The following is a 16800-nucleotide window of genomic DNA, read 5'->3' on the forward strand; positions in this document are numbered from 1 at the left end:
GGCACTTTGCGAGTCTGTGTAGATTATGCTCTTTTCGATTGAGAGATGGAAAATGTTTTCCAGAGCAAGCTTTATGGCATATAATTCAGTAGTGTAACTACTGCATTCTGTCGGAAGTGACACAGAAGTGATAGTGTCATAGAATACCACTGCACCTGATCCATTTTCGGAATTTGAACCGTCAGTATATATTTTCGCGAAGTCGGGATAACATTGTAAATGTGCACTGTGGAGTTGCTGGATGTTAATACCCATTAAAGAGTGTTTCCCCCATTGGTGGAAATAAATATCACAACACGGCATGATGACAGACCATGGAGGAACGTGATCTATAGGTTCTTAGTCGACTTTATTGAGTTGTATATTCCAGTTTTCTGCTAGTTCCATTAACTTAATACCTGCAGGCCTAGTTGCTTGTGGTTTGTTTCTATAAAAGGTCGCGAGTGGCGGATCATTAAATATTGACCATTTAGGATGGGTCGACTGACTTTGGATCTTGGTTGCATAGTTCAGTAATAACATCTTTCTTCTGATGTTTAGAGGAGGTTCGTAGGCTTCTACATAAAGACTTTGCACTGGAGATATTCTGAATGCACCTAGATCTATTCTTAGAGCTGAATGGTGAATAGGGTTGAGACGAGATAAGGCACTTTCCCTAGCAGAATCGCAGGCAGGTGCACCATAGTCCAGACGAGATCTAATTACGGATCTATATAAGTGAAGCAAGGTGTAACAATCTGCTCCCCAGGTTGTTGCTGATAAGGCTCTGAGTATGTTCATTTTTTTTGGCAAGCTGTCGGGAGATGTTAAATGTGTTTTTGATAGTTTAACTTACTGTCAAAAATTAAGCCAAGCAGACAAATACTATTTGCTATTGGAATAAGATGGTTATCTAATTGGAGTTCAGGATCAGGATGCATTTTACATATGGAACAGAAATGAATGGCAGTAGATTTCTGGCTGGATAGTCTGTAACCGTTTTGTGTCATCCAAATCTGGATCTGATTTATTGATATCTGCAATTGTCTCTCAATGTAGTTCATGTTTTGAGAGTGGCAGGAGATTGTGAGATCATCGGCATAAAGATATGAGTCCACTGTTTTCGGAATAAGTTCAGTTAAGTGATTAATTCTAATTGCAAATAAAGTGGCGCTCAGAACGGACCCTTGATGGATTCTTTCTTCCTGAACAAAGTTTTTAGAGAGAGTTCCCCAGTAACGAACTTGAAAGGATTTTTATTCTAAGAAATTTTGGATGAAATATGGCAAATTTCCTCTCAGGCCAAGAGAATGTAGATCCTTTAAAATTCCGAAATGCCATGTGGTGTCAAAGGCTTTCTCAATATCCAGACACACCATAACGAGATGCTCCTTTTTGATGACTGCATTTCTGATGTTTGCTTCGACTTTAATAATAAGGTCCAATGATGATCGATTTTTTCTGAATCCAAATTGATTGTTATTGATTAAATTTTGGGACTCAAGATACCAAGTCAGATGGCGGTGAATCATTTTTTCGAGGGTTTTGCTCAGACAGCTGGTAAGTGAAATTGGTCTGTAGTTTTGAGGAACAGAATAGTATTTACAAGGTTTTGGGATAGCCAAAACGTAGGAATGACGCCAGTAGCTTGGGTATGTATGTTCAGTGAATATTCGATTGATTGTTTGTTTGTTTGTTTGTTATTTAGTTTTTAGGAACATTAGTAACTAAGGCCATATTGCTCCGCGATATGCGGTGGTCATTCTCTGATCTTTTTGCATCCTCCGTATTTGGTGATGAATATTCGATTGAAGAAGAATAGCAGTGATGAGTGTGACTTTGGATCTAAATTTTGAGCATTATATAAAATATCCCATCAGGGCCAGCGGCACTGTTCCTTGTGTTGGTAAGAGCATGCTGCAGTTCAGCCATGGTAAATGGTTGATTATATGTTAGTGCACGTCTGTCAGTGAAATTCAGTTTGGATTTTTCAGTTACACCTTTAATTTTTTGAAATGATTGGTCATAAGCAGTTGAGGAGGACAACTGAGAAAATACAGATACTAGTGCATTTGCGATTTCAGCAGGAGTAGAGAGTTCCAGTTAATTAGTGGAGTAGATGTTGGAGGAATTTTGCCATTTAACAATTTTATCTTATTCCAGATCAGTCTGATGTCTGTATTTTTATTTACTGAGGAAGCGAATTTAATCCAAGATTCTTTTTTTGCTTTCCGTCTGATATAACGGGCTCTTGCTCTAAGTCAGTTATAATTAATAAGATTGGAAGTGGTTGGATGTTTGTGGAATTGATTCCAAGCTTTGTTTTTCTCTTTTTTTGCACTCTTCGTTCCACCAATAATTTAATTTTTGCCTTTTCCTGACTTGTTATTGTGGAATTGCAGCGGTTGCAGCTGTTAGAATTTGGTTTGTTATATGTTCAGTAACACTGTTGATAGAAGAGCACTGTATGATATGGTTGTTGAACGAGACAAGTGTGCTATATTTTATCCAGTCAGCCTTTGGAAATTTCCATTTTACTGGATTGTCTGTTGGTAATGAACAGGAAGTTTGAACTTTGCATATTATTGGGAAATGATTGCTGTTGTGAGGGTCGTTAAGAGTTACCCACTGGATACTTGGATAGAGCACTGGAGAGAAAATGGAAAGGTCTATTGTGGAGGTTGATCCGGTAGGAAAATGAACATAGGTAGGAGAGCCAGTATTCAACAATGTTAAATCCTGTCTATCTATCAACATTTTAACAAGCTTTCCATGCCTGTCTAAGCTGGAAGAACCCCATAATGGGTGGTGAGCATTAAAGTCACCTAGTAGACAGAAAGGAACTGGTAGTTGCAACACAAGATCTTCGATTTCCTGAATAGAATATGGACGATTAGGTGGAAGATAAATTGAGACCAATGTAACAGTGATTCCAATTTCTATACGTGTGGCAACAGCTTCTAAAGAGGTTTGCAATGGAATGTATCTGGAGGGAACTCTTGAGTCCAACAGGATGGCTACTCCTCCATGAGCACTACTGGTGTCAGATCTATCTTGTCTGTAGATAGTGTAATTTTTGACTTAGTGGAAACTTGGGGTGTCAAGTTGGTTTCCTGTAGGCACATGGCAACAAGATTGAAGCAGTGAATTAGTTCATTAATATCATCGATGCTGCTGCGAAAACCTCTACAATTCCATTAAATGATGTGTTCCATTATTTGGTTTTGTTTGTGGAAGATGTATCTGACTGCTTTTTATAAGTTGATTGTTTATGACGGTCTGGTTTTGGTTTTTCTTTTTGGGGAAAAGTGGGACGTCCTGATTCATTGCTATCGTCCATATCATCTTCTGCGTGTATTTCAAGCAATTCTTCTTGACCGATAGTATCATCTGTATCCATGCTTGTTAGGCATGATACTTTCGTCTCAGCAGAATACGATCTTTGCAAATTTTCTGCTGCCTGATGATGCGGAGGTCTCTGGGTTGGAATTGTGAGTGGCGTGTTATTGCTTTGGTCTATTGAATTTGGTTTAAATGGATGCTGGACCAAGAGTACTGATCGTGCCCAGTCTGATATTGATATTTTTGGAGAGACGGATACTTCAGTCTGACATGCCACTGATTCGTGTGTGAGAATGGTAGAAGCATAAGTGCGTTTTGGCATACTTAAGTTGATCTGTTTTTTTTGCTTCTAAGAGACTATTTTCAATTTTATAGTTTTGCATTTTTTTTCCTATCTTCCATAGTTCAGTCTTTGGAGTAAGTTGGATGTTTGCCACTACAATTAGGACACTGTGGTGTTGGAGCTTTGCATTCTGCTTGTGTATGATTTTTGCAGCTGCAGTTCCGACATATAGCGTCTCCATGGCATGCTGTCTGAGAATGGCTGAACTTTTGACATTTATAACATCAGAGCGGATTTGGGATATATGGGCTAATGCAGCAATTCAAGTAACCTGCTTTGACAGAACCTGGTAGATTTGGAGTACTGAAAGTCAAGATTCGCGTGGGAGTTAAGTTCACGTATTTTCTGATCATGATGCGTTTTGCATGAGACACATTTTGATCTTTTAGCTCCTGGACAATTTCTTCCTCAGAAACGTTTAATAGATCCCATTCAGAGACGTTTAACCATTTTTGGTGAACCTGCAGCGTTTTCTAGGCATCTCTGGATGATAAAAGGTGAGAGCTTGCTCACACCTTTGGGATGACAAAGAGTGTATTATGAGGAAAGCTGGAGATTCCTGCTTCCTAGTGTCTTTTTTAAGTCTCTTTGAAAGAGAGAAGTCATGGTCGGTGTCATTTTTTTTTTTTGTAGTTGTTGGTGCATCGGCTTCTGTGGCCATAGTGCACCTCCCAAGGTTTTTGCAGTACTTTGATCCAAGCCCGAGGTGGGCTTCAAACCCGCGACCTTTGGGTTGCCAGGCAGGCATTTTACCCACCCGGCTAGCCCGGTCGGTGTCATTGTCATGTTCATGTTGAGAGCACTTCGGCTCTAAACGTGGAAATTCACTTGTTTCCATCTTTGCTCCTTTTAGCCCCAAGGGTTGGTTTCCCCCCAGGTTACTGGTCCCGCCACGTGGAGGCAGGGGCGGTGCCACCAGTGACCAAGCGGTTGTTTAAGTTAGTGGATTTAGTTAGTGATATATATATATATATAAAAAATAAGAAAAGAAAGGTGGATTGCCTTTCTGGGTTCTTACTTTTGACTTTTAAAGTGCAGAACCACTTCAAGTATATAAAATAACAGCCGCACTGGAAAATAAAGAAACTATATCACTTTGGAGATCACTCTATAATCACAGGAAGAAAATCGCTTGGCACTCGGGGCCTGTTTGGGGGTGCTGCGTCTTAAAGTTACATTAAATTGCCTTGGTTATAAGACATACACAGTAACAATAATAAGCAAGGTAAAAATGCTACAAAACATTAACTAGACATTTACCATTAACTTGAACTTTTATTTAAAAACAAAATCCATTCTTCGGTTTTTATTTGTTGAAAATAGATTAATAACTTTTTCATTCAAGTTTGGTGCACTGTTGGCCAAGCTTTTCTCTCTTGAAAGCATTGCTTGAGCCTTTCCTGATTCACAGTGCTCCTTAAAAATGTTTTTATTCTTTTTAATGTCAAATGGCAGCGTTCAGGCTCTGAAGTAGTCATCGGAATGGTCAAAAGAACTTTTATGAGCTTTGTAAATTCACCAAGAACTTCAGCTAGATTATTTTCTGAGATAAATTTCAGCAAGTCAGTTAATATGAAATAACTGTGTAGATCATGTCTGCTATAGAAAACTTGTAATTCTGTAAGAAGTTCTTCTCTTTCAATCATGGGTATGCCTCAGTAGTCTCCCGTACCTCTTCCATGGGCATTTTCATACGAAAAATAACAAAGTTCTCCTTGTTAAACAATTTAGCAACAATTAATTGCTTTGTAAAAGAATATCTCTCACCTATGTCAACACTTATATAGTTGCATACTTCCTTCGCTTCAACAATGAGTGTTTTTGAAGGATATTCACAGTACATTGAATTCCTGATTTTTAGAATGGCATTCTTAAAGTTTCCTATATATTCATGTATTTTAACTGTCTCAATTTCTTGAGATTGCATTTGATTATAAATAACTTCCACGTGAGGCATTATCTGATGGAAAAGTTCTAACCAGAACTCAAATTTTTCATTACTCAAGATGTGAAAAATTCCAGTTGCTTCTGAAATCGTTTTATCTGCATTTGCTGTCGCTTATAGTTCCTCCATGCACTTTTTTAAGGATTCAAAATTTTCATAAATGCTGTTCACGGTACGTAAATTGAAGTTCCATTTTGGAGGGGATGGTCAGGCAACATGCCTGTCCATATTCTTTCTGAGAACAGAGAGATGTTCTGGTGATCTCGAGAAAAATGTTGGTATCGACATGAGGTTTGAAAAGAATATTTGTGAATCTCGGGTACTAATTGCCACATTTCTCATCATCAGATTCAGTTGGTGTGCATAGCAGTGAATAAAATGTGAATTTTTGTACACTTCTTTTATTTTAGCCTGAACTCCCCCTTTCTTGCCTTTCATCACACTTGCACCATCAAATGTCTGAGCAACCAGTTTTTGAGTACTTCCTTCGAGGATTATGTCTAACTGATCTAGAACGCACTTCGATATTCTGTCTGCCGTTTGGTTTTCCAGAGTGAAAAACCCCAAAAAAGTCTCCATTCAGTTCATATCTCAGAACAATTATCATTTTAATATGTTCTGAAACACCTGTTGTGTCATCAGCCATGACAGCTACGAATTAAGCTTCTTTAATTTCTCTTTTTTTTTCATCCCTGCATATTTGCAGCAAACAGTCAAGAATATCATTCTGAATAGTTTTTGAAATGCCTTTAAATGCTGCATTACTTTCTAAATGGTTATTTAAATTGGAATCTAATGTACAGGCAAAATTTATTAATCCTCTGAATACTCCTGGATTTTTAAAATCGTCTTTCACATAACACAAAAGTTACCAAGAATCGTGAGGTAACTTTTCTGTTATGTTTGCAGATTGAAAGTCTGTAGGCCTGACTAAGCTGTTCTTTAATATTTAAGCTTCCTAAAAGCGATAGTTAAATCACATTATCAATATGTTTCTTCGAACTTTCATGTTTTAGAGTTTTTTTCTTTCATTCTGTTTATGTTTGTAAAGCCACTTTTTGTCCATGTTAAATCACCTCCGAACAGTAAACATGGAAAACAAAGCAATGCAAACCACAAGGCCAACTTTCCCTTTGGTACTATTCAGTTTTAAAACTGCAAATATATTTCTTATTATTACTTATTCCCCGCTGAAAAATTTGAATCTTTGGTGTGGGGCAGCCTTCTTTTTTTAATCGCATTTTTTTCTTGGAGAGATAACTGTGAAAAACTAAGGTGCTGAAGTTTATTCACTGTCACACGATTTACTTCATGGGGAAGCATGGAGGCCATGATCGAATCAAATTTCACAAAATCGTGTGTTGTAGAAATAATGTTTTACTTACACATCACCTCATAATATAATTCAACTTACCAAGTTCAAGCTCAATTTGCAATTAAGCTGTAATCACATAATTACACTGTTGAATGTAGAGTATTAACTTAACACTGATATTATTTAGTTACTTAATGGGAATTCGGGCGAATAACAAAAAGACACCGACATTGTGGCTACACACCCATCATGGTCAACGATGAAATCTCCATTCTGTGCTTTACAGTGACTTTGATTAATTTCACCTATAAAAAATGTATATTGGCAAGTTGCCAATGGCAACCAACTACCAGATATTCACTGGAATGCAAAATGTAAGGATGCCCATACTATATGCGGGTCCTGTTAATAAAAATATTCATTGTGTTGCATTGTTCTTCACAAAATTTCATATAACTCCATTCACTGTATATCTAGATTTAAATAGATGATAAATGTGCTGCAGTGCCTATGGATGAGCTGCCCCTGTTCAAAGCTTATTACATACGGGTAACATTTCTGAGGCTATATATGCAACAGAGTAAGGGGAAGATGGATCTGCACCAATTTTGGAAGACGTTTAACATTCTTGATGGAATATGAAACATTTCAAGAGCCTGGAATGATGTGACAACAACTTGTGTGAGCGAACTTTGGAAAAAACATTCTGAGCTAAAGAATGAAGGCTTCAACAAAGATGAGCTGATGTCTTCTGTTACCAAAGAAATTGTAAACATAGCCCAGGAATTGCAGTTGGTCCTGGAGGACAAAGATGTAGACGAGCCTGTGGATAAACGAGCTGAAGATTTAACAACAGAAGACCTAGCCCAGTCGAAAAGAATTGAGAAGCAAGGGAGAGAGCCAAATCCATTGAGGAATTGGAGCAACCCAAGAAGCAGTTCGAATTAAAGGAAATGGTGAAAATGTTTCGTAAAATTCAGGAAGGTCTCTCTATGTTTGATGCAATGGATGAAAACACCGAACGTTTCTTGAAAATAGAAAGAAACGTTAATGATTGCTTATTGCAAAATTTATGAAAAGAGAAAAAAAAAACATACAAAACAGATGAAGATTGAAGAGTTCATATCATGTACTATCTTCCTTACTTTTACTCAGCCTACAACACCCTGTGATTAATGTGTCCTATTAATGCTTCAGGTTCGTTTTAAGTTACCTTCAGTTGATCACCTGAAGTGTATTTGATTCATTGTGTGGTTTAGATCAATTTTCTTAAGTATGTACACTTTTGATTCCCTTAGTAGCCATTATAAAGCCTACATGGCGTACGAAATTTTTACAGTACAATAACGTGTTTTTTCTTCCTTTTATATTATCTTTCCTTATGTGCCACTACGGCTAATTCACTGCTGTCCCCAGATAAAGCTTTTAATTTTATGGTATATAACTATTCTTCTTTATCCTTCTTAGGATATTATGAGTTTTTTTGTAATTTTGGCATATCAGGGATATAGCAGCAATATTTTATTAGTTATTCCCAATTAACGTAAAAATCGACTTACATTAGAAGTCCTGGAATGTATCACTTATGTATGTCAGAGACTGCATATAATTTTCTTTTCAAAATAATTTTTGTTGCTGAGTTTACTGTGTCCAGAAATTTCCATGCTTCAGTCATTTATAGTTTATAAGGTTCTTCACTGTAGCATTTCAGCAAAAAACGTTCCAAGCTTTAATTTGCTTTCTTTTGGCAAGAAAAAATCTCTTGTTCATCAATCATTATATCTTTGTTTTGTAATATTTGATTTTGGTATAGTGCTGGCAGCAGCTCCAAGCAGTTCTTCTATTGTAAGCCTAGTGGTATTATTAATAAATATTGTTGTCGTTTGTTATCTGGTTTTTAGGAGCATTAGCAGCTAAGGCCATATTGTTCCGGGGATATGCGGTGGTCATTTTCTGACCTTTCCGCATCCTCCGTATTTGTTGGGCACGGGCTCGAACCCCGGTCTAATCAAGAAGCGTGTGCTACGCACTGCGCCCCTGCCCACCTGGCTACGGAGGGCCCTAATAAATAAATATTGTAAGGATCATGTGGCTATCAAATTGGATTGTATTAGAAAACTGTTCCCAGTTTGCTCACTGAAAACTCCATAGAATTTGTTGGTTGGAGGCATAGTTTGTATCCGTCTGTATATTGCAAATTATAGGAAAGTGATCACTATTGTGAAGGTCAGTTAATACTGTCCACTCAAGACTAGGATAAACAAATGAGGAACATATGTACAGTCCAGAGAGGAGATAGATCCTGTAGGAAGATGGATGTATGTGTATACACCGGTATTCTGCAACGTTAAGTGATGGTTTTCAAATACGGTTTTGATCAACTGACCTCTACAATCCATGTTCAGGGAATCCAACAACGGATGATGAGCATTTAGATTTTAGATCACCTAAAAGGAATAGAGAATGTGGGGCAGTGGATTTAGTAAATCATCAGGTTCAGCAGTGGAACATGAAATGTTTGGTGGAATATAAATGGAGACAAGAGTGAGAGTAATACCAAGAACAATACAAACAGCTCTGCTTCTCAAGTGGTGTAAAGCTGGATAAGTTTTGATGGTACATTTCTACAAATTAAAATTGCTACATCTTCTTTCCAGAGATCCAGGACATCTGCCATGTCTGTACAGTGTATATCTTGAGAAGTGGGGAGTATAATTTGATGATAAATGTTTCCTGTAAACAAATGCTTGCAGGATTATGTTGGTGCATTAAATATTTTAATTGATCTACATTCTTAGATCTCTACAATTCCACTGAATGATTTTCTGCATTACCTGGGTTTCAGTTAGGTGGATTGGTCTGACCATTTTATTTTCCCTCGATCCTGTTTACATTTTTCTTGTTTCAAAATACTGAATGACCAATATCCATCTCGTCATCAGCATGTAGCAGATTTGTATCTTCATTATCCAGATTCTTGTCAATTTCCATACTTCAATCAGTTAATTTATTCTGTATAAGATTTGAATCTTTCTACTTTGTTAACGTTCCTGACTTGGGGGAACTGCCTTGGTGTGGATTGGTTGGCTTTTTATTAGAAAAATTTCATGTACTCTTAGTCTTTGCTGCTGTCAGTGTCTCGCCATCTGTGAGGAAGGATCTGGCCCATTGAGAAAGAGATATTTCAGGAGGAATTGTAATATCAATTTTTTTTTGAAAACTCTTTTTAGTATTTTTGATTGCATTAGAATATGATTTGGAAGGCATCACACATTTAATATCTGTTTTCATACTTCTTGGGATCAAACATTTTTCTCTACCTTGTACTTCAGTATTTTCTCACACATTTTCACAAGTTCTGAAATATGCAGAGTGAGCACCCTGGCAATTGGGACCCTTTGGTGTTACTGCTGTACATTCAGTTTGGGAATGTACATTTACCACACAAGGGGTAAATGGCCTTACCTTGACATGCAGTTTGAGAATGCCCATACTTCAGACATTTAAAGCATCTAAGTGGATTTGGAATATATTGTTGGATCTTACAGGAAAGGTAGCAATCTTTAACTGATGCAGGAAGATTCGGAGTGTTGAAGGTAAGGATAAGGTTTCTTGTGGGTGGAAGGACACCATCCTGTTTGATCATTATTCTTTTGGTACTAATAACAAGTTGTCCCTTGAGTTCTTCAGTAATTTCTTCCTTTAGAATATTATGGCAGTCCCATTCTAAAACGACTCCTTTAGAGGTGTTTGAAGTTCTGTGTGTGGGGTTACCGAAATGGAAAGGCCTCCAATGGTCATTTGTTTCAGGAGCTGCCTAGAATAATTGGGATTAAATGTTTCTGAGCCAAGAAATTTGACTATTTTAGGAGTAGCTGCTATGGTCTCAATGCTTTTCTGCACAAGAAATGGAGATAAGCTGCTAAGAGGTTACATTGATAAACAATGTAAAATTAAGAAAGCAGGCAGATCGAGTGAAGAACCTTCTTTTTTGATTCTTTTTAATTCAGAAAATTCATGTTCATTATGTGAGCATGTAGGCTCAGTTGGTAAGATTAAGGGTCCATGTTTGCTCCTTTTTGCCTTGAGTACTAGATTTATACTCAGGTTGCCAGCTTCACAACATGGAGGCAGGAGCAGTGCCACCAGTGACCAAGCAATAAGAAGTTAGTTATATATACAAAAGAAAGGTGTCTATTTTTTCTTGGTAGGAAGCTTACTTCTTTATTTAGAAGGGGCCAAAAATAAATAAATTTGAAAAGCTTTGTAAAGGCTTTAAAAATCTCTATAATCAGTTGTTTAGAGAAAAGACGCTTTCATATCACTTTTGAAATCGCTATGATCACTCGCTTGAGAATGGGGGCTAAGGGAAGCAGCAAAGGAGGTAAGCAACCCTTAGACATAATTATAAGAGCATCTTTGGATATGCGAATGTATCTCCAATTCATAAAGGGGGGATCAGAATGTGACATGACTAATTATGGACCTGTCTGTTCCAGGGAAAATAATGGAGTCACTGGTTAAAGAAGAAATGTAGACCCATTTGAGAGAAATAGAATTATACTGCAATCACAACATTGATTTGTTAAGGGGCAGTCTTTTCTCACCACATGATAGGTTACTATGATGAAGTGACCAAGGGATACGATGGAAAAAATAATTTTGATATCATATACTTGTATTTCAAGAAAGCTTCTGATACTGTTGCACATAAAAGACAGCTGTAAAAACTGCAGCAATGTTGCATTGAGGGCAAGTTACTGCTATAGATAAAGGGAAGGGTAAGTGCAAGAAGACAGTGTTTATCAATGTGCACTGCTCTTAATGGACTTACGTTATTAGTGGAGACACCCAGGGTTCAGTGCTAGGCACATTATTGTTTTCAATATTTATTAATGATACTGATGAATGTATATCAGACAATGTCTAAGGTTAGAGATAATATAAATATTGGAACAGTTATTAATGACAGTAATGTCGGCATGCTACTGAAACAAGGTCGAAAAAAATTAGGTCGATGGGATGAGTAATGGCAGTTGAAGTTTGAAAATAATAAATGCAAGGTAATGCATATGGGTAATGGCGATTCCCACCTTAACTTATCAACTGTATTATACAACCCTCACAGTAGTGAAAAATAAAAATGACCTGGGAGCAAGCAAACTCTTAGACATAATTATGTCTGAGAGTTATGCCCACAGCATGTTTGCACTGCTGAGCCAGGAAATACTCTAAGCAATGCAGACATGATGAGAGGACAGCTCATGGGATTTTAGCATTAGTACAGGCATATGATGCAAGAAAGCAAATTTATGTAGAATTAGGAAAAAAAAAAAAAAAACATTCACACATCCATTCCCTTTAAATGTTTGTCCAGTTCCTCCTTGAATTTATTTAAGCTATCAACTTCCACAACAACAGATGGAAGTTTGTTGCAGCAATCAACTACCTGCTTGCAAAATGCAAATTTCTGCACATCTATTCTATAACTCTTTCCTCAATTTGAATTTACGGCCCCTCAGGTTCGTAATCTGAGCAAGAGGAAGAATCCCATCACAACTGAGCCTGCTCAATTCATTCAATGCCTTATACACCTCAATCATATCACCTCGCAGGTGCCTAGTCTCCAGATGATGCAATTTGCAGAATTTAGGCTTTTCACAGTAAGACCACCCCTAAATTCCCCGCACAAATCTTGTTGTTCTTCTCTGTACTCGCTCAAGCATGTCTACATCCTTCCTAAAATGAGGCCACCAGATCTGTATGCAGTACTCAAGGCATGTCCTGACCATTCCCTTATACAAAAGGATAATCACCTCCTTTTCCCTAGCAAAATTCATGTTTATCATTGACAATACCTCAAGACCTGCTTTGGCAGCCAGTCTGCACTGCTCAGAAAACTTCATATGTGAATGAAAAATTACTCCCAGGTCTTTTTCATTTTCTACCACCCTAAGTGTAGTACCACAGAGTTGGTACGTTACTTCTACCCATATGCAGTACTTAGCATTTGTTAATTTTAAATTTCAGTTACCACTTCTCAACCCATCTGCTCAACTTTTCTATATCCTGTTGCAGTAGCACAGTGCCATTACTCTCATTGACAACCCTCCCAACCTTTGTATCATCTGCCAACTTCGACATTAAGCCTAATATATCTTCATCAATATCATTGATAAATAAACAAAACAACTGTGGGCTGAACACTGAACCATGGGGGATTCCACTAATAACAATAGTCCACGAAGAACAGCTTCCATTGATTACCACTCTTTGTCTTCTCCAACTCAATTACCCTTTTATCCATTGTAAAAACTTGCATTTAATACCATAGGGCTAAAATTGGTACAGTAGTCTTCCATGCGCAACATTGTGAAAAGTTTTCCTGAAATCCAAGTATTTGATATCAAAATTATTTTTTGCATCCCGTTCCTTTGTAACCACATCATAGTAACCGATCAAATTTTTCAGACAAGACTTTCCCTTAACAAACCCATGCTGTGCCTGAATTATTATTGCAGTCTTGTCTACATAATCCTACAATGCACCTTTAACCAATGACTCGATTATTTTCCCCAGAACAGAATTTAAACTAACTCGTCTGTAATTACTCGTGTAATCCTTAGATCCCCCTTTGTGAATTGGTGATAAATTTGCACACCTTCAATCTGTGGGCACTTTCCTGAGTCCAAGGATGCTCTCATAATTATGGGTAAGGGTTTTCTTAGTACCTTTGGCTCCTCCTTTAATATAACTGGACAGATCCAATCCACCACGGGGTGCCTTTCTTAGATTTAACTTCAACGATTTTATCTCCACTTTGCTCTCAGTTATTAGAAAATCATTAAGCACCCTGTTACAGTTTGATAAACTTCTGGCATTCTCCTCCCTTAATAACTCCTTACGTGTGAATGTAGATGCTCATTTAGTTCGTTAGCTACCTGTGCAGGATCATCAACAGCTGAACCAATGATATTAAGTGGACCGATCTGATTCATCACCTTCCTTCTAGAATTTACATAAGTAAAGAACTCTTTGCTGTTTTTCTTAGCATCCTTTGCCAAAGGTTTCTCAAAATCTGTCTTTGCTTGCCTAACCTCCTTTGTGAGTTGACAAGCTTATATCTACCATAGGCTTCTGTGTCGCATGATAATTTATATGCATCCCATGAATTTTTATTTTCTGCCACAAGTGTCATTAGTTCATCTGACATACATTAAGGCCTAAATGTTGAACACTATTTGTTAATTGCAATGAAAAGCCAAGAAGCTTTCACAGTTACTGTCTTGAATGCTTCAGATTAAAAATTTGATGTTAGTAACATTATCAGTTGGTCCTACTACACAAAATTTAAAAACTGTCTGAGACCACTGTAGTCACTTCTATGAAAGCAAAAACCCTTTCCTTTACCCCCTGATGGTAGTTACGTCTTTCAGTAAATCCCACATCAGTACACTGTGATCACTACCACCTAGTGGTTCCTTTATCTGCAAATTCTTAATGAATAATAATCACTGCTGATAACCAGTTCAAGAGTCTCTCTCCCTCTCTCTGGTTGTCTCTCCAGCATATTGTGGTAGAAAACAATCATCCAGTAAATCCACAAAGGTCTTGCTGGCGTGTGAGTGATCAACCTACAAATTCCAGTCAATATCTGGGAAGTTAAAATTCCCCATTATTATACAACTTGATTTACTGGCCCACACTATTTCTCTGTACAGTTGTTTTGTTCTCATTAGCATCAATAGGCCTATAACACAATCCTAATCTCATATGCTTTCCTAGTTCTTATGTCACACCAAACTGACTGAACATTGCACTGACCATCTATGTGAACTGGATTCACTTCCTTAGATTTTGTGTGTTTCTTAACTAACAGCATAACCCCTCCTCCCTTCTTATCCTTACTGTATTGCCAAATTCCACTTTTGCACTGCTTATATCTGTCTGACACCACGTCGCTGATATCCCAAGAACATCCACCTTTGATGTCATGACAAGAACTTCAAGCTCATCAAATTTATTTACTATACTCCAGGCATTGAGTACATGCAAGTATTCCATGCACCTATTCTCAATCTGAGTTACCTTAACACAAAGCATGTATTTATTTGTTCTGTGATGACCCCCCCCCCAATTATTCCCTGAAAACCCCAGCACCCTACCCTCAATTCTAATAGAAGCAGTGCAAGAATCACTTTCACCACTGCCTGCGGCTACCGCTAATCTTTTAGTCTGTGAATTCCCCCAAGCTAGATGTTTTCCAACCCACATAACATTGGCTCAATTGCATCAGCAAATATTCCTGCATTCCTTCTATTTAAGTGTATTCATCCCTGTAGAAGCAATCTCTCCTGTTAACAAGCACAGACCACGCTGAGAAAAATTCTACCACATGATCCTTGCACAATCTCCAGGGCCAAATTAATTGACAAGCCTCTCATCTTGTACTCCCTCCTATTGTATCTGGGCAGAATAGTAGGCACTTTCAAATTTAACCCAAACTCATGACTATTTTCTAACACTGATTTGTACTTTTTAAGTAAGTCTGCAGAGCTCTTATGCTTAAGGTCATTAGTGCCAACATGTACAACAATATCACATTTTGTGCCTTTAAAAGATGATATCTGCTCTACAACGTTATCAACTTTTGCCCCCGGCAGATATACCCTGGTCCTATTGCACCTATCCTTTTTACACAGTATATTACCCATCTTCCTGACAATAGAGTCACCGACGGTAAGTAATTCCTGCAGGACCAGCACAATCTGCCTAGGATATTTCTATTGTGTGCATGATGCAAAAGAGTGAGCTCTGGCACTGAGTTGGGCAGCTGAGAGCTTTATGGGTCCCTCATTTTAATACCTTCAAGTGCATCTACCTGACTCTTCAAACCCAATTTTGTTAATGATATACAGAAATTTTGCTAGCAGAATAAGGAGGTGATTATCCCATTGTATAAGGCAATGGTTACTTGAATACTGCATACAGGTGTGGAGACCTCACTTTAGGAAGGATGTAAATCTGCTGCAACGGGTACAGAGAAGGGCAACCGAACTTATGAAGGGAACAAATGGGTGCTCTTACTTGGAAAAGTTTCAGTTTGGAAATTGCAGCTTCTGAAGACAATTGGGGGGGGGGGGATCTGACGGAAGCATTTGATGCCTTGAATGGATTGCATATGCTAAATGTTAATGGTATTGTTCCTTGTGCTGTAAATACACATGAAGTTGCATAACATTAAAGTTGAGAAAGGTTGGGTGCAGAAGAGATGTGGGGAAGTTTGCCTTCAGCCAGCAGGTGGTTGATAGTTGGGATAGGCTTCCATCTGTTGTTGTTATGGAAGTGGATGGTTTCAATAAATTCAAGGCAAGACTAGAAAAACTTTATGGAAGGTATATATGGGTGAAGTCTACACTGTGTGTGTGTTTTTTCTGGCCAATGCTACATAAGCTAGCTTTCTTGCATCGTTTGCCATTACTATTACTACTACTTTATCTAAAGCATTAACTTGTTGTTAGTGCCACAATTGTCCAATTTGTGAAGCAGTCTTTTATGTGCAACAGTATCTAATGCTTTCCTGAAATCCAAGTATACAATATCAAAATTATTTTTGCATTTAGTTCCTTTCTGACCACATTGTAGTATCCAATCAAATCAACCAGACAAGATCTCCCCTTAACAAACCTATGGTGTGTCTGAAGTATTACTGCAGCCTTGCCGAGATGATCTTGCATTTCTTCTTTAACCAGTGACTTCATTATTTTCCATGGAACAGAAGTTAAACTAATAGGTCTGTAATTACTTAAGTCATCCTTTGATACTCCTTTGTAAATTGGGGATACATTTGCACATCTCCAGTCCATATGCAGCTCA

General features: G+C 37.8%; 1 protein-coding gene across 3 annotated transcripts in view; it reads right to left on the bottom strand.

The window, feature by feature from the left end:
- Positions 1-16800, bottom strand: part of bchs (WD repeat and FYVE domain containing 3 bchs) — a 1877108-nt gene that overhangs the window by 344249 nt on the left and 1516059 nt on the right. The window lies entirely within an intron of this gene.

This window comes from Mastigoproctus giganteus, chromosome 2 (genome assembly GCF_048544385.1).
Source record: "Mastigoproctus giganteus isolate SK-2022 chromosome 2, ASM4854438v1, whole genome shotgun sequence".
NCBI classification, from domain to species: Eukaryota; Metazoa; Arthropoda; class Arachnida; order Uropygi; family Thelyphonidae; genus Mastigoproctus; species Mastigoproctus giganteus.